Source organism: Bos taurus, chromosome 11 (assembly GCF_002263795.3).
Source record: "Bos taurus isolate L1 Dominette 01449 registration number 42190680 breed Hereford chromosome 11, ARS-UCD2.0, whole genome shotgun sequence".
Lineage (NCBI taxonomy): Eukaryota > Metazoa > Chordata > Mammalia > Artiodactyla > Bovidae > Bos > Bos taurus.
This window is the reverse complement of record NC_037338.1, coordinates 90535027-90556171: the sequence shown is the minus strand read 5'-3', so window position 1 is coordinate 90556171 and position 21145 is coordinate 90535027. Positions and strand designations below refer to the sequence as shown.

The following is a 21145-nucleotide window of genomic DNA, read 5'->3' as shown; positions in this document are numbered from 1 at the left end:
CTAAAATTAAAAAAGAAAAAAGACTCAATGCTTTTTATGGAGAAAACACATCATATCTTCAAGGAGCTTCCCAGGTGGCGCTAGTGGTAAAGAACCCACCTGTCAATACAGGAGATGCAAGAGATGCTGGTTCGATCCCTGGGAGTAGGAAGTGGCAACCCACTCCAGTATTCTTGCCTGGAAAACTTCATGGACAGAGGAGCCTGGTGGGCTACAGTCCATGGGGTTGCAGAGTCGGACATGACTGAGTGACTGAACATACATGCTTACGTGGTATCTTCAAGAGCATTGAACAAAAGAGTCTGAGCTGAGTTTTGAGCTGATAAAATTGCTGGAAACCAAAATTAAGATTCCTTTTAAGTATTCAGGAAAAATAGAAAATCATTTATTAAAGAAAACTGATATCAAACTCTTTCTCTGCTGCAACTCTAAATGTTAAAAGACTGTGCAGAAACCAGAAAAATTGTTTAGGGAAATAACATGTGGTCTAAGAAACCTTCTCAGTTATATTCTCATTCAATTAAAACATGACAAACTACCTTAAACGTAAGAGCTCAGAGATACTGTTCCTCCCACTAGAGAAAAGTCTTCAGTTAATAGTAAATGAGGGAAAAAATTTGCTCTGAATATTACATATGTAACTATAGGAATAAGAATAAAGCACATTGTAGAAATTGTGGTTATATAACAGAAAACATTTTATATTCCTTGACGATATTCAAGATGAGAAAAATATTCATGGAATCTTTAAAAACACTATGAAATAATATTATGACAGAATTAAAACCATTCATTTCAACTGTAGTAATAAGTATACAGGCATTAGGAAGCTAAGATATTAAAAACAAACAAGCAAAAAACTTCAAATTGGACCACTAAGCAGAACTCAAGTTTAGTCTATATTTGTAAACACAACTAAAGCAATTAATTATGCTTATTTGAAAAGATGAAAAATAGAGAACTAAATAAGGAAGATTCAAATAAAAAGATTACTATGCTAATATCAGACAGTTTTGAGTACAAACCACAATTCATATAATATAAAAATCATATAGTATGATTAAATACTTTCTTTATTAAGAGAAGATTATACAGTTGAAGATAAAGTTACAGTACTATGAGTATATGTGCACCAACAATTTTAGCATTAGTATTTGTCCTATAAAAGCACAGGTGATTAAAAGGAGAAATAGAATTACACTAGAAAATGGAGACTTTTTCATATCTTTTTGTCAAATTAAAAAGATAAAAAATACGGAAGATCTAAATAAAAGATGAATCTAACAGAGATAGCAAACCCTGTAATATAAAAGAGAAAATATATCAAGTAATATAGATCATTCACAAAAATTGACACTAATATTCCATATACACATTCACACACACACACACAATCACGCATACTTTTCAAAGAGCTGAAAAATATTTTAGACTCAAATACTCTAATTACAATGTGATAAAACCAGCAATTGATTACAGAGCCAAAACCCAACATTGTGCTTAACTCCTCATGTGAGAAAATACTGTTATGTCAGAAAGAATATCCAATTGAATTTGTAAACTATCTGAAATATAATATGAAACATCATGTATTTCAATATCTCTGGGCTACAGATAAAGCAATGTCCACTAGAAACTAGGATGAGAGGTTGGATGGCACCACGGACTCAATGGATATGAGTTTGAGCAAACTCCTCCCTGAAGGACAGGGAAGCCTGCTGTGCTGCAGTCCATGGGGTCGCTAAGAGCTGGAAATGACTTGGCGACTGAATAACAACAGTAGAAAATATGTAGTCTCAAGGCAAATTGTGAAAGTTGTGCAGAAAGAAAACATGACTTATTTATTAATAACCCCAAAATAGACCCCCCTTAAATTTCTTTGATTTGTAAAAGCTGAAGGAAAGCCTCTGTTTCTTACCTCCACCCCCACAAATCTCCACAGTCTTCCAAAGTCAGCCTTGCTGTCCTGACCCTCTGACAGCTTACCCTTCTTGTCTAGGACTTAGAATAAACCCTTTGTTTCCTGCATTTCTCCAGCCCTTTATCCACACCACCTACACGGTGCTACTTGTCAAGAGGCTCATCCTCTTAAAATTCTATGTCATATAAAATAACCTCCTAGAAGTCAGGGATACCTAGTCTCCCCTGACCTCTACATCCATAACACATAACCTGCAAAACAGTCTCTTTTTCACAAATATTAGTAAAGTACTCAACTACTTTCCTTCCAAATACTGCAAAAAGGACACATATAAACTACCATCACGGGACTTCCCTCGTAGACCAGTGGTGGGGACTCTGCCTTCCAGTGTAGGGGGTCCAGGTTCAATCCTTGGCCCTGGAACTAAGATCTTACATGCCTCACAGCCAAAAACTCAAAACATAAAACAGATGCAATATTATGAAAACGTCAATAAAGACTTCATAAAACTATACACATTAAAAAAATTAACAATTTTCAAGTAGAAATCTGAATCTGTTGCAGAAAACCAGCACAACAGAAAAAGTGTCCAGTTTTAAATCAGAAAAGCTTGAGCTTCATTTCAGCCCCACTACTAATTACTATCTGATCTTTCACAAATGATTGACCCTGTCTTCGGGACAGTCTGGGGGTTATATCCAAGGGTTCTGAATTTAGAGTTCAAACTCAGGGCTGCCACATGCCTGTTTACCAAGTATTTCCTTATCAGGAAAATGGACACAGAAAGAGAGGTACCCTGCCTGTGATTTTGTGATGAATAGATGAGCGGCTGCATGCCCTCCTATGCCCATCACAGGGTCAGGAATAAAGTTCCTCTTAACTCTCCATCTCTGTCCTCACCATCACATGAGGAACAGAGGCAGCATCAATTTTCCTCCACCCTTACTCCTTTGCAGGCATGAAACACAGAGCCCAGTTCTTCAGAGGCACTCAAACAATTGTGGACTTGTACTCAAATTAAATAAACATGATTGGATCAAAAGCTGTTACAAAGCAGAGTGAAACAGGGAAGATCTCTCGAAAGCTACAGGCAAATTCTAACGATCTCCATCTGCCAACCGGGAGGCCTTCACGAGACACCTGCCTTCCCACCTCCTTCTATGGAGGCGCGTGCTTGTGTTAAACGGTCCTGCCACATGGCAGAATTCACTCCTCTTGATGAAAATGACATTCTCTATTAGTGACTGCACAGTGCACATAGGTGGAGGGCCAGGCAGGCTTCTAAGCAGCCTAAATGCATACTACAAGGAAACTAAAATTGGAGCAATTTGCTGTAATTTAGAAAGAAGAATGAGTGAATGAATGCATGCTCTGTGGAAAATTATATATTTTATTTGAAGGTAAGATTGCACATTTCTAATCAAGGCTTAAAATCTGAATTAGGATAAATTGTGCCATAATTTTTTTCTTAGACGAGAACAAAGAAGTTTTTAAACACCTAATACTCCCCTTTGAAGCTTTCAGAATGAAGACGCTCACTTTGTGGCAAATGCGAGGCTTTCTTTGCTTCTGTCTCATAAAGGCTCCAAGTTCATTTAGCCAGATTCTGGGCCTTTGACATGAAAAGCACTGTGGAGCATTTAGTCTTCCCAGCACATTTGTACCATTTGTTTTTGGTTCTCCTGACCTTCGAGCCTTTAATTAAGAGAAAAAAAAAAATTAGCTTGCTGGTGATAATGACTTGCTTGAGTCTAAGAGTTCTTCATTATTGCGTACGCTTGAGGCTCACATGCACTCCAGGGTGTGTGTGTGTGTGTGTGTGTGTGTGTGTGTGTTGGGGTGAAGGTGAGGGAGCTGGGCACAGAAAAACTAAAGTGAGTACAGGTTGCTTGTTTTCTCCTTTGATTTCAAGATTTTCTTTTGAGCATTTTGATCTTTAGTCTCTGGACAATCATTGATTTTTGTACCTGGGGAAAACTGTTCAAAGGTTTTCTTTTTCAGATTAGCAGAAAATATTACTCTTCCCCTGCCTTTATTCAAAAATCTTTCCAAGTTTTTCTATCTAGCGGATTTCACTGTATTGTGCTGTTGTCCCTCGGCTGTAAAACATAGGGTGTCAGAGTGATGCCTTCTGCCCTACAGTCTCTCCCCTAATGCAGGATATCAGGTTTTATTGACTCTCTTATCTTAAGACAGTCACTGGCTGGCATTCACCTCCTACTTTTAAAAAACATCAGAGCAAACACTTAGTAATTTATAGCATCCTGTTACAGCAAAATAGCCTTCTCTTCTTCTAGACAGTTCATCTCCACACTTTATTCCTCCCTCATGACTCAGTTTCACTTTTTAAAATTTCTGAATTATTTTTATTATTTTTTTAACTTTTTATTTTGTATTAGAGTATAGCTGATTAGGACTCCCCAGGTGGTGTAGTGGTAAAGAACCTGCCTGCCAGTGAAGGAGATGAAAGAGAAATGAGTTCGATCCCCAGGTCAGGAAGAGCCCTGGAGTAGGAAATGGCAACCACTCCAGTATTCTTCCCTGGAGAATCCCATGGACAGAGGAGCCTGGCAGGCTACAGTCCACGGGGTCACAAAGAGTCGGATATACCTGAGGCTACTTAACATGCATAGCCTGTTAACAATGTTATGATAGTTTCAGGTGGACAGTGCAGGGACTCAGTGATACATATACATGTATCCATTCTCCCCCAAACTCCTCTCCCATCCAGGCTGCCCCAGAATATTGTCACTCTCTTCTTTTAGCAGGTCCTCAGGGAGCAGAAGAATAGGAAACTTGCATCTCCTTCACATCCTCCCACACTGAGCACAGAGCGATGAAGGGAGCATGGGCTCTGTGAAGTCAGGATTCACATCCTGGCACAGTCCATACAAGCCAAGTCAAGTTCAGCATGGCCTCCTGTCTCAGTTACTACACAGTACTGGTCATCAAGGCTGACGTTTGTACAGAGCCACATGCACAGCAACCATGCTAACTGGGTATCATCCCAGTGATCCTCACAGTCTCTCGTGGGGCAGGCATGATTCTGACTCTTTCTTATGTCACAGATAGAGACACTGGGAGTCTTCTTGGGAACTTATTCACAGTCTCAGGGCTGCCAAGTGGTGGACCCCAGTGTTTAAATATTACACTTGCTCTGAGACCATGACTATAAAAGGCTATGCTACCACATAGCAGAATAAATAAAATCAGACATGAAGCCCTGAGAACACTTACAGCAGAGAAAAGTTTCAACCTACAAAGTTCCCTTTGCCATGTTCTCCAAACAGTCATTTCAGACAGTTTTTCTAATTTTGAGAACTCAGGAATCACCTAACATGATGCCAAGAGAACTGACTCATCCGTGATCACAAACAAACTGGCAGCCATCAAACATCATCTGTGTTTCCCCATCATCATACACCATCAGCTGAGAAATCGAAAGAAAGAAACCTGATCAAAGTTATATCCATTCAGGTAACATGATACAGTATGACTAATCTTTTGAAAACACTAAACTGTTCATATTTTCCTTCTTGGCATACGTCTACAGTCCCCATCCCTCAAAGGAAAATGTTCAAAGCTGTTAGGATGCTATTCCAGGTCCTGCAGGAATTTGTTCTCATCTCCATCCCCGGAAGCTGCCCTCTCAAGTTCCTGATGCCAAGAAGGGTAGTAAAATGCAGTGAGTGTGGTCTCAGTGTTTCAGATGCATTCACTCAGCTGATGTCTGCAAGGACCCTTTGCAGAGGAGATGATTTTTACTATTCTCATTCTTATTAGATGGACGACTTTCTGCAGACAGTTAAGTAAAAGCTGAGCTCCAGTAGAGGAACCAAGATGCCATCCCAGGCAGCATGGTCCCAGAGTCTCAATGCTGGGCCAGGTCCCCAGCCCCTTCATTCTCAACTCCCTGTGGCTGTGTGCACTTCCTGGAGGAGACCAAGCTCTTAAGACTCTTTCTGCTCTGCTACCCCACCTCCAGAAATGCCTTTCCACCTTGGAAAGGCATCTTATTTAGCTTGATATTGAATTTATTCTATTTCCTTTTGGGGTTACATTCTTAACTAATTCACTTAACAGTCATCTTTTCTCCCCCCTTTTTTACTTTTTTGTTTAGTTTTGCTTTATTATTTTATGTCATTTGTGTGTATCTCTCTTTCACTGTGCCCACAGGCTATGAGACATATATATTTAAATTCCTCCACCTCCTACTAGACTCTAACCTCCCAGATAAGCAGGGGCCTTGTCTTAACCTGTTATTCTCCAGCAGCTAAATCATAAACTTCTAGAAGGTGTTCAGTGAATGCCTGTGGAAGGAATGGCTAAATGAATATTGTACACACAAGATATAAAACAAGATATATTTAAGGATTTGCAGTGAATACTTAACTAATTAGAACTGGGACACTGAAATTTCTGGCTAAAATGGGAAATTTCATGCTTCTCTTGGTTTGACTTTTTTCTCATAGATTCTCATTTCTCTTTTTACCATAGCTTTTCTTTCCTAATGGTTACCACTTTACTCATCACAAGCCAAATGACTACCTTATTGGAGATACACTATTGATATGAATATTGAATATTGATATGAATATAGTATACCTCCTAAAGTTTATTAACCAAGTGACAATTTGATTATTACTCAAGTTTCAATATGAACATAGAATTAAAATTGTAAAATGTTTCCCACAAAAAAGAAGCATTGGCAAGCCTCTTTTTTTTTTTTTTTTAGTGACACTATTTGCAACGGATGTTTTTCAGGAATAAATTGGGGTCAGATCAGATACCAAGTGTCAGCTTTAACACATAAACCAAAATCCACATTTCTTCCATGCCTTCTGAAAACGTTAGATTTTAAACCATTACATTTTATTTATGAGATAATCACATTTTGCTTGTGGAGAATAGGCAGGCAAAGATATAACTCACACAAGCATGCACAAGTGCAGTATGCTTCACCTTCCCAACAGGTCCTCTTTCTTAAATAAAGCCAGTGCTTTAAAGCAACGAGAAATTTGATTTCTCTTACAACACATGAATAGGATGATGTTTACTTATGTGATAGCTTTATCTCTCTGAGAGCGTCATAGGAAATGGACTCATCCATCTCTGTGTTCCCAGTGGTAACGGAGAGCTTAGAAATAATGATCCTGAAGTAAATACTTTTTGAATTAAAATATTTTAATTTGGACTTCCCAGGTGGCACTAATGTTAAAGAACCCACCCCCACCTGCCACTACAGGGGACAAAAGAGAAGTGAGTTTGATCCCTAGGTCAGGAAGATCCCCTGGAGAAAGAAATGGCAACCCATTTCTTTCTGAAACAGCAACTCCAATATTCCTGCCTGTAGAATCCCATGGACAGAGGAGCCTGGCAGGCTACAGTCCATGGGGTTGCAGAGTCAGACACGACTGAGCATGCATGTATGTATTTTAGTTTATTATACTATGAATGCATGCTAAGTCACTTCAGTCATGTCTTATCTGTGTGACCACATGGACTGCAGCCTGCCAGGCTCCTCTGTCCATGGGATTCTCCGAGTAAGAATACTGGAATGGGTTGCCATGTCCTCCTCCAGGGGATCTTCCTAACCCAGGGATCTTAGAAATAATGGTCCTGAAGTAAATACTTTTTGAATTACAATATTTTGATTTATTTTACTGTATCATTCAGTTCAGCTCAGTCGCTCAGTTGTGTATGACTCTTTGCGACTCCATGAACTGCAGCATGCCAGGCTTCCCTGTCCATCACTAACACCCACAGTTCATCCAAACCCGTGTCCATTGAGTTGGTGATGCCATCCAACCATCTCATCCTCTGTCATCCCCTTCTCCTCCTGCTCTCAATCTTTCCCAGCATCAGGGTCTTTTCAAGTGAGTCAGCTCTTTGCATCAGGTGGCCAAAGTATTGGAGTTTACCTTTACTTATTTAAATTCAGATACAATAGAGTACTAACTTCAAGAACCAGATGTAAATCCTGCTAATATTTTGCTAGACTTTCCATCATTTTCTTCTGCAAACTCATTACTCAGCTTCAGCAAATGACTTTGACTTCTAACTTCTTAAAATGTAACACTTTATTTACTCCTCTGTATTAGGAAAATTTCACATAATAGATTTTAATGTTCAAAATGAACAGATCATGATTTACAAAACCATTTCAAATATTTCACCATGATAAATAAGACAGGGATGAAGCTATATTCATGGTGTCTAATTAACAGTGTGAAAGAAAATGAGCTGAAAGGATGAGCACTGGAGATCAGATTTGAAATGGTTTATTTTGGGGGATGGCGGGATTCATGGTGGGGTGAGGACCAAGCACCAATAAAGTAGACTCACTGGAGAAGAGGAGCTTGTGGGAAATGGAATGTTGCCTGAGTTGTCCACTTCACTTAGGAAGTCACCCAGAAATATGGCAGGAATAGGGGTGAAGAAGCATACTGTTGGAGGTGCTGTGGTCTCCAGTGAGAAAGGGAAAGATGGAGATATCTGTGACCAGTTACAAACACAGGAAGCACAGGCTTCCAAGAAGATATGGCTTTTGAAGTAGAAAGGAAAAGTAATTGCAAGATGTGATGGAAGCAAGCAGGATTTTTATGTTTCTAATAGGCATTAAGGCACATGGGATGCAAGAGAAAAATCAATCTCTTTAAAGAAAACTGCAGAAAAAGTCATAAAAGACTGGACGCATACCAGGAACCCAATGCATGAGTTCTTTCTCGAGGCCCCCAGGGTGGACTCCAGTCCTATCGCAGCCGTTACTCAGCACTTACTCCATGAATCCGTCTTCTTGTCAACATGCCTCATTCATTAAAGCCCTTGGTTCATTAATTTTTCACTGTTGCCTCTTAAAGGTGAAACAACTCCCAGTCTGAGAGTTATGGCTTCCTAAACATCCATCATCCTTCCTGGAAGGCGCAATTTTTTTTTTTTCCCCAGAGCTTTAGACTCATGGGTTGATGCCATCTTTTCTGCACAACACTTTCTTCTGACTTTTCCAGACAAGATGATATAAGAGTGTATGCAGATTGCATGCTCAAATGTGGCTTCCATAAAAATACACTTGGTAATTGCAGCTGTACTTTATGAGGCTATGATGAAAAAGACATAAAATGTAGCTGTGAAAAATTGTGTTCACAAACCTGAGAAAATTTGGCTATGACTATCTACTCTGTGAATTACAGCGACAGATTATGACATAAACTACATCACGGGAATTGGAAACATCCTTGGATATTAAAAAGGAAGTACACACACAAATACACACACAAACATACACATGTACCACTTGATGTGAAATATTCCAGAGAATGAAGAATCTTTAGACCATCATTCGTTTGATTCTATTTGCTTTTCACTGTCAATTGAAACACTTGCTTGTTTGCAATAATCTTTTCTATCTCGTTTTTAAGAGTGAGATTTAATTTTTGGCCACCTCAAAATTCATCTCCACTCAGGACTTCAGAATGTAATGTTATTTGGAAATAAAGTGTTCTTGTGGATATGATTCGTTAGGGTGGACCTTAAAGTCCGGTAGATCAGAAGGTCAAGAAGAGACACAGACTTACAGAGGGGAGGAGCCATGAGATGACAGTCAGAAAGTGGAGTGATGTGTCTACAAACCGAGGAGCATGAGGGTTGCCCACAATCACGGGAAGCTGGGAAGACCCAAGGCTGGATTTCTTCCTAGAGTCTTTGGTGAGTTCAGGCCTCCCTGACACCATGATCTTCAGAATGCCAGCTTCCAGAACTATGGGGGAATACATTTCTGTTCTAAGCCACCTAGTTTATGATGATGTGTTATGGCAGCCTTAGTAGCTACAATATACATAACTTAATGAATGAGTATTCATTACAAAAAATATTACTCTCTAGCACAGGGTAAGTATGATTGATTTTCATGCATCTTATTTTTGACTCCAAGAAGCCAAGCCTCATCAAAATTTTCACATGGAAATGTCTCAGTTCACAGATCTGACTGCGTTTAACACAGAAGCCTCAGCTTGTCCATTTAAACTCTCCTTCACAAGGAAAGCACTGCTTATCTTCTCAAATATAAGTCATAGTTGTTTCCCTTTTCAGGTTATAGCCATTTGCAGTGACTCACAGTGAGGTCAAGATTTTTGGCATTAAACTAAATTGAGTCAGTGGCCTGATTTGTCCATCCAGCCTCCTTAGTCACCATGGTGCTCAGTTGTGAGTGCACGCACAGATACCCTCACACTCTCTCACACACTCATGCACACACCTGTGGGCTGCAGCCCTTGGACCCACACGCATTCCTGGAACAGGCTCTGGGTGCATGCACTCCATACCTCCCTCCAGAGGCCATGCAACCTGTGTCCATCCTCCGCTCCACAGGGCCACTCCCCTGTGTCCTTGGGGCTCAGATCTACAGTCACCTCTGCAGGGAGATGTCCCCAACACAGGTGCCTCCCCCTCACTCCGTGATGAGAGGTCTCTGTGTAAATAAACTGCCATCCAAGACAGGTCGGAATATCTGCTCAGAGCAGAGGCTGGGGAATCATCTGACTGATTGAAAGCCAATTTCATTACTGACAAGTTTTAAAAAAAATACCATCAGATCACTTTTTTAGTCTTCAAATGAGAAGTATAGTAACTCAACAATACTAGGATTACAAGTATTCATTCAAATGATTAATCCAAGTACATTGATTGTTTATTATAGTTCTTGTCTTATACATTACTTATTATATTAAATACATATGGTATATATTTTAATGGGCTTCCCAGGTGGCACTAGGGGTAAAGAACCCACGTGCCAATGCAGGAGACATAAGAGATGTAGAGTTGGGAAGATCCCCTGGAGGAGGAAATGGCAACTCACTCCAGTATCCTTGCCTGGAGAATCCCATGGACAGAGGAGCCTAGTGGGCTATGGTCCATGGGGTCACAAAGAGTTGAACATGACTGAGGCAACTTAGCATACACACATATTTTAACATACTGTATTAATGATATTATTATTTACCAGGTCCTATCTGGAATAGATACTGAGTTGACACCTGGGAAAGACACCCTTTTGTTTTCCCAAGACACAGAAAATGATACACTGGTGCCTCTCCTGGGTCTTATTCAAAAAATTGTCCATGTTGTAGGTTCTTCTGCTCTGTCCTAAACATCTTTTCTAAACCAGCTAACTCCATGTCAAAATAGTATAATAAACTCATTATCAAGAGGGTTCTTAGTTCTTACAATGGTTTCTTAGGTTGAACTTCTAATTTCTGTTTTAGGGCAAGATCAGTTTTTCTTAACAGCCTTGATTCTTTTATTTATTTATTTTTGCTTTTTATTTTGTATTCGGGGTATAGCCCATTAACAATGTTATGATGGTTTCAGGTGGACAGCCAAGGGATTCAGCCATACATACACTTGTACACATTTTCTCCCAAACTCCCCACCTGTGTAGTCTTATTTCTAAACCTTTTGTTGAAGCAAAAACTTGGGGATATAATTTACACTTTTATCAGATTTTCTAGGGTCCCATGAGTTTAAAAGGTGTAGAAAACCCTCCCTCACTCTTGGTGGATGTGAAAGTCTTAGCTATCGGGAGCACATGAAACAGACACGCAATGAACCTGCAGGACAGGCAGGTGTGGTCCAGTCTTGCAGATGCTGTTGTCCTCTTGGCCTTAGAACACAGGGCTGCTGCCTCTGCACTGCACTTCCGTCAGTTGGACCATACGCCTCTTCAGGGCAGGATGTATCTCCTCCTTAGAATCTTACACACATGATACATGCTGAGTAATCATATACATACACATGCTTGTTCTGTCATGTCCAACTTGTTGCAACCCCATGAACTGTAGACCATCAGGTTCCTCTGTCCATGAGATTCTCCAGGCAAGAATCCTGGAGTGGGTTGCCAAGCCCTCCTCCAGGACATCTTCCCAACCCAGGGATGAAATCTGTGTTTTCTGGTTTGCAGGCAGATTCTTTACTGCTGAGCCACAAGGAAGCCCATACATACACCTAGACAAAGTGTATTACTCCCATATAATGTCTCATCACAAATCCTATTGTGATGTAGTGAACTGACACTGGAATCTCCTTTCTACTTTCTGTCCCCAGTCTCCTGACAGTGATACCCTGAGGTGATTCCAATGAAAGGCTAATGCTGCTTTCTACACATCATGAAACTTGAACTTCTATTTATTGAGTGCTAACTGACTTTCAGGAGCTGTTCTGAATGTATACACATTCACTTTTTGAATCCACACAATAGTCCTAGGAAATAAGTCTTATTATCATCATCATTTTACATCGAAAAAAATGAAACACAGAGAGTCTGAGTAATAAATTCCAGGTCATTTATACAGTAAGTGGCAGAAAAAACATTCAAGCCAGGCAATCTGCTCTAGGAGCCATGCTCTATTTACACACAGTCTTCTCAAGGCCAGCAAAATACTGCTGGATGTGTTTTTAATGCATAAAATACATACTTAAATTACTATAATGGCTTTTAGAAGATGCTGAATTTTAATATAGAAATGAAAATGATCATGAAATTAACAGAAAAATGAAGATATGTGATTTTATGTGTCAATTGCTCTTTTAAATTTTCCAGATTTGAAACAAATTGGAAAAATTTAAATAAAGAAAAACAAAGAAAGGGTAGTCCTGGAAGGCAAAGGGAGAATTAATTAAAAAAATATGTACTCAACCATGGTGAAAGACATTCAAGATGAGGGCTGAGAACTGATTCTTTAGTTTAGTGTCTTGATGTCATTGGGAGTCTTAAAGAAGAGAGAGCTACCTTGATGGAGGAGTTGAGATGAAACCTCAATTTGAATATGTCCAAGCAAAAGAGAGAAGAGAGCAAAAGACTGAAAAGAGATAACCTAATCTTGGAACATTTCTGAAAAGGGAACATAGAGCACAGAGGAGGCTGCTTTTGTTGTTCTCTTCTGTTTTATTTAGATGTGAGCTAAAAGTGTACGTCTGCAGGCTTTGGAAAGGGAAGTTAATGATATAGGAAGGCGAGGGGAAAGTTGCTGAAATGACCCCATTGAGTAGGAGAGAGCACACAGATGCAAGAGCTGGCCTTAGGGACACAGATGCCCACAGCACCAGATGAGAAGGAGACTGAACACAGATGAAGTGGGCACGGTATGTTGGAGTCAGGGAGCATGTGGGATTTCAGTCCTGTTGATTTGTACCTTCTCACTGATAAAACCCTGATGTTGGGAAACATTGAAGACAGGAGGAGAAGGGGATGACAGAGGATGAGATGGTTGGATGGCATCACTGACTCAGTGGGCATTAGTTTGAGTAAACTCCTGGAGTTGGTGACAGACAGCGAAGCCTGGCGTGCTGCAGTCCATGGGGTCGCAGAGAGTCGGACACAACTGAGCGACTGAACTGAACTGAACTGATAAAAGAAGTCATCAGCTGAGCATGATGAGATAGACAAAGTGTTAAAGGTTTGAGAAAGTCAAGGCTTCACCTAGACATTTAGGAGAGCGAAAAAGAGAGTCTGTCGGGGAAATGCAGCAACAATCAGTGGTGCCCCTACAAGTCCATGTAAATTAGGAGCAGCTAAAGTGAGATGGGCTTCCCTTGTAGCTCAGTTGGTAAAGAATCTGCCTGCAGTGCAGGAAACCCAGGTTCGATCCCTGGGTTGGGAAGATCCCCTGGAGAAGGAAATGGCAACCCACTCCAGTATCCTTGCCTGGAAAATCTCATGGACAGAGGAGCCTGGGGGGCTGCAGTCCATGAGGTCGCAAAGAGTCGGGCATGGCTGAGCAACTAACACTTATTAAAGTGAGACCAGTCTGCTTGTCTGTCTTCCTCGCCACCACTCAGCTGCACAGTACAGGCTGGGGCTACTCGGAGGGTAGGCTAAGCCAAGGTTTGAACTTTGCTGGAAAAATTAGAACCAAAGAAGAGGCTTGCAAGAAGAGATCATAACGGTGGGCTCTGGAATCTAAGCTGGGAACCAACAAGTGAAGGCTGGAGGAAGGCAAGAGAGTGTGAAATTTAGCAACATGGCAGACTCAGTGGATGGTCATGCCCAGGTATATTGAAAAATTGTTTGGTTTTGGGTCTTTGAGAAGAATGTAATGGTTTGAGAGTAATGTGCTGTATTAAATACAACAGTTATATACTGAACATTTTAGGTAGATTGAGCTATTGGGGGTATTATAAATTCCAATATAGGTGAGTCTACATAAAAATTCTCATTTTCTCAATGTAATTTCCACAACAGTCACAGAATGACAGAACACAAGATAGCATTGCTGCTACAAGCTGATAACAGAAATAATCAAATGCCCATCCTCAGTAAGGTGTCATTTCACAACTGCTCACTTCTGGGGGATGCTCTTGTTTTGTCAGTGTTTTGTGTTCAATCATAGAATCAAATAATGTATAAAATGGCATTACATACATTTGGAAATGAAGCTCCTTTTCATGAAGTATTCAATTGTAGCAAACACTCTGGGGGATTTTTCAGACAATTCATAAAGGTCATTTGGCTTGAAAAGAATTTGTATCTGGGTTTGTGCTTAGCTGAAAAGTTCATCTCTTAGAAGAAATATGTACTGCATGTTGATAGCACATTAATGTTTTGTGATATTCTATTTTATGAGGTTATTAATTTTAAATAAATGTATGAATAGAATCCAAACTGGAAACACTACAGAGAATGTTGCTTCACTTTTCAGTCTCCAAGTCCTAAATATTAATAATCAGAAAAATGCTTTTAAAGGCCAATTTGGAGCTAATTTTGCTTATAAACTTTTTCCTATTCTGCTTCCATGCCTCCTTTGAAGCCTTTACAACATGCTCAAAATCAGGTCTGAAGACACTGTGGAGACGCGTGCAATGGGAAAAGACAAATCCTCTCACCCACTTGGAAGAGGGGTAGGAAGGTGGCCTGGACAAAAGCCATGACAAGTCTCCTGTAGCTTATCTTTTGAAAGAAATTATCAATTCATCCAGAGTTTTTATAACCTGCTCCACTGCCTTCTAGCATTTTCCCCTTTCTACTCTCTGGTGAGATGACTAAAACGAATCTGGTTCTGTAAGTGTGAATTTTTTTTCCCCTTTCACCATGTGTATAGTTTTCTTTTTGTAGTCAGAGACAACAGATGTCTCAAGGACACAACAAGCCACTTTTTATATATTTTATTCTGCATATGATAGACCCTTCAGTCCAGAAACACTTCAACTCTAGTGAACTGTCTTGTATTATCTCCTTGATTATTTCAGTAATTGTTTTCTCTCTTACATTTCCCTTCTTCTCTCTTTCGAGAACTCTGTCATTTGAATGTTAAACGTCCTGATTTTGCATCCTTTTTCTTTAGCTTTTCATCATTTTGTCTTTCTCAATCTGAGATAGCTCTTTAACTTTATAGTTTAACCTTTCTACTCAGATTCTACTTTTATTATGATTTTTAATATCCTAGGTCACTTTTTTGTACTTTGCACAAGTGGGTTAAATCAATCATCACAAACTCATCTCCCCTTAGCTTTCAAAATTTTGTTCTTGTCTCTTTTCTAAAGCTTTTTGTCTTTATGAATTTATGCCTTTTAAATAGGGCCTTTGTTTTCATTTTAATAGGATTTTCAAGTAATTGGTTTAATTGTACATTGTTTTCTTGGGGCTGCCCCTGTAGCTTAGTAATAAAGAATCTGCCTGCAGTGCAGGAGACTCAGGAGAGGCTGGTTCAATCCTTGAATTGGGAAGATCCCCTGGAGGAGGGCATGGCAACTCACTCTAGTATTCTTGCCTGGAAAACTCCATGGACCAAGGAGCCCAGAGGGCTATGGTCCATGGGGTGGCAAAGAGTTGGACACAACTGAAGCAACTAAGAATATTGTTTTCTTATTAATTATATTTTGCTTCTGATTCTCTTAAGTAAAATTTATTTTAAAAATACACTGTAGGGCATGTGTCTTTTAACATAATTTACCTCAAATATTTTTGAATTTAGGCAATTGTATATATATATACATATATACATATATACATATATATGATGCTTAGTATTGTATTTAACAACAAGAAATAGCACATTTGACAAACAGAAATAATTTAAGCCTTTGCTTAGGAAAATAGTGCCAATATCAATAGAAAAAATATCTAAATGGGCTTTAAGCTGAGCAGTTTTGCTTCAAGACAACTTTAAATAAGTAAAATAACTTGTGAGTAAAATCTCTCTATATATCACTAGAGAAAGATACTGCCAAATATCTACCTCAATAAGAAATCTCCAACCATAACCAGGCACAGATATTTGAATACATTTCTGAAACGTAGAACTCAAGTTTTCCTTTTAAAGAAACTCCTTGGCTTTTCATATAATATTTCACCAAATAACCCACTCATATGAATGGAAACCTCATTATGGTAAAGTCCTATGTAACATAAATGATTATGTTCTAAAGAACTATGAAGTTTTGGTTGTATTCCAATTAAAACTCACCCTAGTGATGAATTATGTGAAATCTTTACTCTGAAGAATTCTGTGGAATCTTAGGTTGATTTTCTCCAGGATAAGACCAATTTGCAGATTTATTTTTTCCTACTTTGTATTCAGCACCCACTAAATGCCATGTGTATCTGTCTTCTATTCAGTCCCACCCTAAGGAAGAAAAATGAAAAACTGTAAGAGTAAATTACAGGCAAATTGTTTCACGTTATATCTGGACGCTTGTTATTGATGAAAACACACAATGATGTTATTGTTGTTGTTTAGTCACTAAGTTGTGTCCGACTTGTTGCGACCCTATAGACTGTAACCCACCAGACTCCATGTATATGTCTCTTAATGTCAGTTTGCTTCTTGAGGATGTTTATTTTCATTCTTGTAATCATAAAATTCATTATCTAATCATATACATTAATCTTAAGAACAAGATGTTTTTATTAACCCTTGGTGTACTATCTAAGCCCATGAGACCCAATTTTAGACTTGAGACTCTTTTATTAATCTCTCTTTTTTCCAGAATAGACATGTCATAACTTTTAGTTTCTTTCCTTAGAAATCTCCGAAAATATGAATTCAATTATTATCTGAGTCCATTTGTTTTCTTTATAAATGTAGAATAAATTGTGAAATTTCAGTGTTTTTATTTTTTCCAATACCTTAAATATTTTTCTAATTTACCTTCCTGGGAATATGTCATTATTACTCATAATTATTCTCAACGATGCTGAAAAGACAAAATAATTATGTCAGGGAAGAATAATGAACTCATCCAGAAGGACAATGCAGAGCTGAAATGAAACACCACTCTTGCATTGTCTTTTAGTTTTCTTGTTTTGCTGTCCAAGATATTGCATCATCTTTCAAGAAGGTATAAAAGATGTCTAGAGACACCATCATTAAATTTTTTTTTGTAGTGAACCCTGAATGTAGTTGTGAATTTAGAATTTTTCACTCTGTCCATAAAAGCAAAAAGAAGAACATTTAAAAAGGAAGACATGTCACCACTATTCAAGATGAATACAAAAAGGTATCAGTGACACTTACGACATTAATGATAATCATAAAGTGGGTCATACACTCAAAAGCTCAGAAAAAAAGATTAGATGCATTTGCTCAACTCAACAATCAATAAGTGAATAATGCATATCTAAAAACAAAAGGGAAATACTGTGTTCCTACCCAGTTTATCATCCAATACAAAGAATTTCAGCACAAAATAATTGTGTCAGCCACCTGGAACAGCTCACTTTGCAAAAAGGATATATGGTATAATTGTCACATCGTTCATGATGTCTGTGCACAAAAATTTACTTGGTATGTTAGGTCCCTGAGTTGACAAAAGCTGAAGCCAGATGATCAGAGGAAATATAATGGGAAAATGTTGGATCAATCATTCAAATTGATATTTACCAATCTAAAATTGAATATATTTTTTGCAGTTTTGGAGGAAATGACTGCAGCTTTCTCTTCATCTTCTCACTTCATCTAAATTATTAGCTGTCAAAAAATTTAATATTGTATTTTAACAAAGTATGTGCAAGAATAAGAAGCATTAACAATGCATTGAAATCTTGATTTATTTATTTACAAGACAGATATGTTATTTATTTGTGCCTGTTGACAAGAGGTCAATTTGATTCAAAGACCTTTACTCCTGTAAAATACATACATATATATGTATGTGTGTGTGTGTGTGTATATATATATATATATTCAAAACCATATAAAAGTAAAATAAAAATCTGTTTTCTATGCTCAACTTCTTAAAGTTTCTAATAAGGTTAATTTTCACTATCCCTTTATTGGACCAGAGGATTCTTCTTCCTAGTATTTTGAGTGATAGTACCTATTTGGTTGAAGGCGTAAGATACAATAACTAAGATGCAATTTTTGTTTATCAGAAATCACAGAGCAGCAATGCAACTAGGATTGACAGCGAAGGGGCCTATCCAATCAGTGTATGCGACACACTTGGTGCACAAATTTGAAAAAGAGCCCACCTATCCCCACACTAGGAACTGGTCATTTTGTTTTCATCTCTGCTATTAATTTGCTTGTTGAGAAGGAAGTCACTTGATGTCTCCAGTTTCCCCACTTTTTTCACCTATAAAATGAGGATTTATATTAGAATCTGTGACTTCCAACTGGAAGGCTGAATTTTTTTTTAAGCTGAAAGTGTTTTATTTGGTCAACAAATGCATAAAATGAGGAGGAAAAAAAACTTTCTTTTTACCACCATCCTCTATTATGTACATCTGATAAACTTTATTTATTTGTATTATTTACATGGTCTCTTAAGGCATTTCAATTTTATTTTTTTCAGTCTCTTCTATTTCAAATATTTTATACCTCGGTGTATAATTTCTCTCCTGCCTTTAAAGAGTTTATAATGTGAATTGAACCATAACTCATTGGCTACTGAAAAGAAATAATTAAAAGTACAGATAAATAATTGAAAGAAATAAATGATTATTAGAAACGGAGAGGAACAGAACTATTAATAATTCTCTCATTAGCATAATTCTAGTCAAATCAATTAAAAAAATGTATAGTATCAATTCTCAAGGCCTCACCCAGGAAGAAAAACATAAATAAACTTTTTTTTTTAAGTTTAACTATGAAACAAATGAAATTTTACACAAAGAAAACACATGAAGCTCATATCTCTTAACATGGTAAAATAACTATATACTGAAAATATAGGACAAACTTGCTGGAGATGTAAGTGTTAAATGATGCAAAATGTTAAATAAAAAGAAAACTAATCTCCAGTGAGTTGCATGACTTTCATAAGGAAGCTCAGATAAATTATCTTACTGATGGACACCTCTCATTTCACAAATTAGAAATATTCCTGAAAGGTTGAATATCAATTGGCTTTTTATAATTTGGGCTTCCCTGATAGCACAGTTAGTAAAGAATCCACCTGCAATGCAGGAGACTCCCTGTTCGATTCCTGAGTCGGAAAGATCTGCTGGAGAAGGGATAGGCTACCCGCTCCAGTATTCTTGGGCTTCCCTTGTGGCTCAGCTGGTAAAGAATCCGCCTGCAATGCAGGAGACCTGGGTTTGATCCCTGGTTGGGAAGATCCCCTGGAGAAGGGAAAGTCTACCCACTCCAGTATTCTGGCCTAGAGAATTCCATGGACTGTATAGTCCATGGGGTGGCAAAGAGTCAGACACAACTGAGTGACTTTCAATTTCACTCTCTTATAATTTGTACTTTCTTCTATCTTAGGTTATAGAACAGATCATGGGTTCCCAATATGGCACTGAACATTAATGTAGAAGCATGACACTAGCCCTGTTCTTAGTCTCCGTAAGTCTAGACCCACATGGATGCGTGTGGGGCATACAAAGAATGTTCTAACATCCCCCCATGTGCACCATGTTGGTCTAGGTCCAGTTTGCCAACTCTAACAAAGGCCAACTGGAGTAAAGAAAGGCCAGGGCATGAGAAACACCATTCAAAAGTCGAAAGGGATCATGGGAGGGCAGAGTAAGAGAAGTGAGAAACTCTGTAAATACCTACCAAAGTGGTATATAAAAAAAAAAAAAGCAAACAAGCTCTGGCCAGCTTTACTAAAGAAAAATTGTGCATGATTTACCTTTCACCTGTCTGTCCTCACATGCTTCTGATATATTAGAATGCTCTGGATTAGTGACAGCCAATGTGCATACTCTATAATATTTTGCACATGCTGTGCCCATTTCAATATCACCATTACCATTGTAGTGATGACCAACATGGCATAATACTCTACTTCAGCTTCCTCAAGGTTGGGCCGTCCATGAGGATGACCAGTTTCACTTTGCTTTGTCTGATCATTTTCAGAGCCTGCTTGTACCCCAGTATATACTTTCCACTTTTCATGATGAGCTGGAGCTTAGGTTGATTGGCTCCAGTGACTTTTTCATCTTCACTGTGGCCATCAGGTTCCTGCTTTAGTGTGGGATGCCCTCAATCTAGAACACAGAGGACAAGACAGGAAGTTTAGGATCAAAGTTCCAAAATAAAAAAATTGTGAAATTGTGTAGAAGGAAAACATGACCTATTCATTAATACCCCCAAAATAGACCCCTCAAATTTCTTTGATTTGTAAAAGCTGAAGGAAAGCCCTTGATTCTTAACTCCATCCCCACAAACCTCCGCAGTCTTCTAAAGTCAGCCTTGCTGTCGTCACCCATCTGACCACTTCCATAGAGGTCTGTCATTTACCCTTCTTGCCCATGACTTATCGCACCCAGAACAAACCCCTTGTTTCCTGCATTCCCCCAGGCTTTTGTCCACACCACCTACATGTGCTACTTGTCATGCTTCTTCTTACTTAAAACAGTGTGTTTTACAGGTTCACCTCCTGGAAGGCAGGGACTCCTTGTCTCCATTGACCTCTTTTTCCACATATGTAGCCTGGAAAGGACACATATAAACTGCCATCATATGGTTTAAACAAATGCAGGATGACTGACTCAAAGTGGCTTAGTATAACAGGCAGATGGTTGCTGTAATGATTGACCACTCTGGTTTCTCTGTGCTTTTGAACCTAAACTATAGCCATGTGACTTGTGCCTGCAGATTGTGAATTAGTGCTTTTCTCACATCAGCAGTTTTAAGAGTTAGGGTTTCTTAACTTTAACACTATCCTTCTGAATACTATTGTGATGCAAGTGCTAGAACTCCATTCCATTGTAGCTCATTGTCTCTGGTTTCAGGTCTTAGCAGCAGCTAATGCCATCCTTTGGTCTTCTTACAAATTTGTATC

At 38.6% G+C, this 21145-nt stretch overlaps 1 pseudogene; it reads right to left on the bottom strand.

Moving 5' to 3' along the window:
• Positions 1 to 19986: 19986 nt before the first annotated feature.
• Positions 19987 to 20315, bottom strand: LOC107132955 (large ribosomal subunit protein eL30-like; annotated as a pseudogene).
• Between the last annotated feature and the right edge of the window lie 830 nt (positions 20316 to 21145).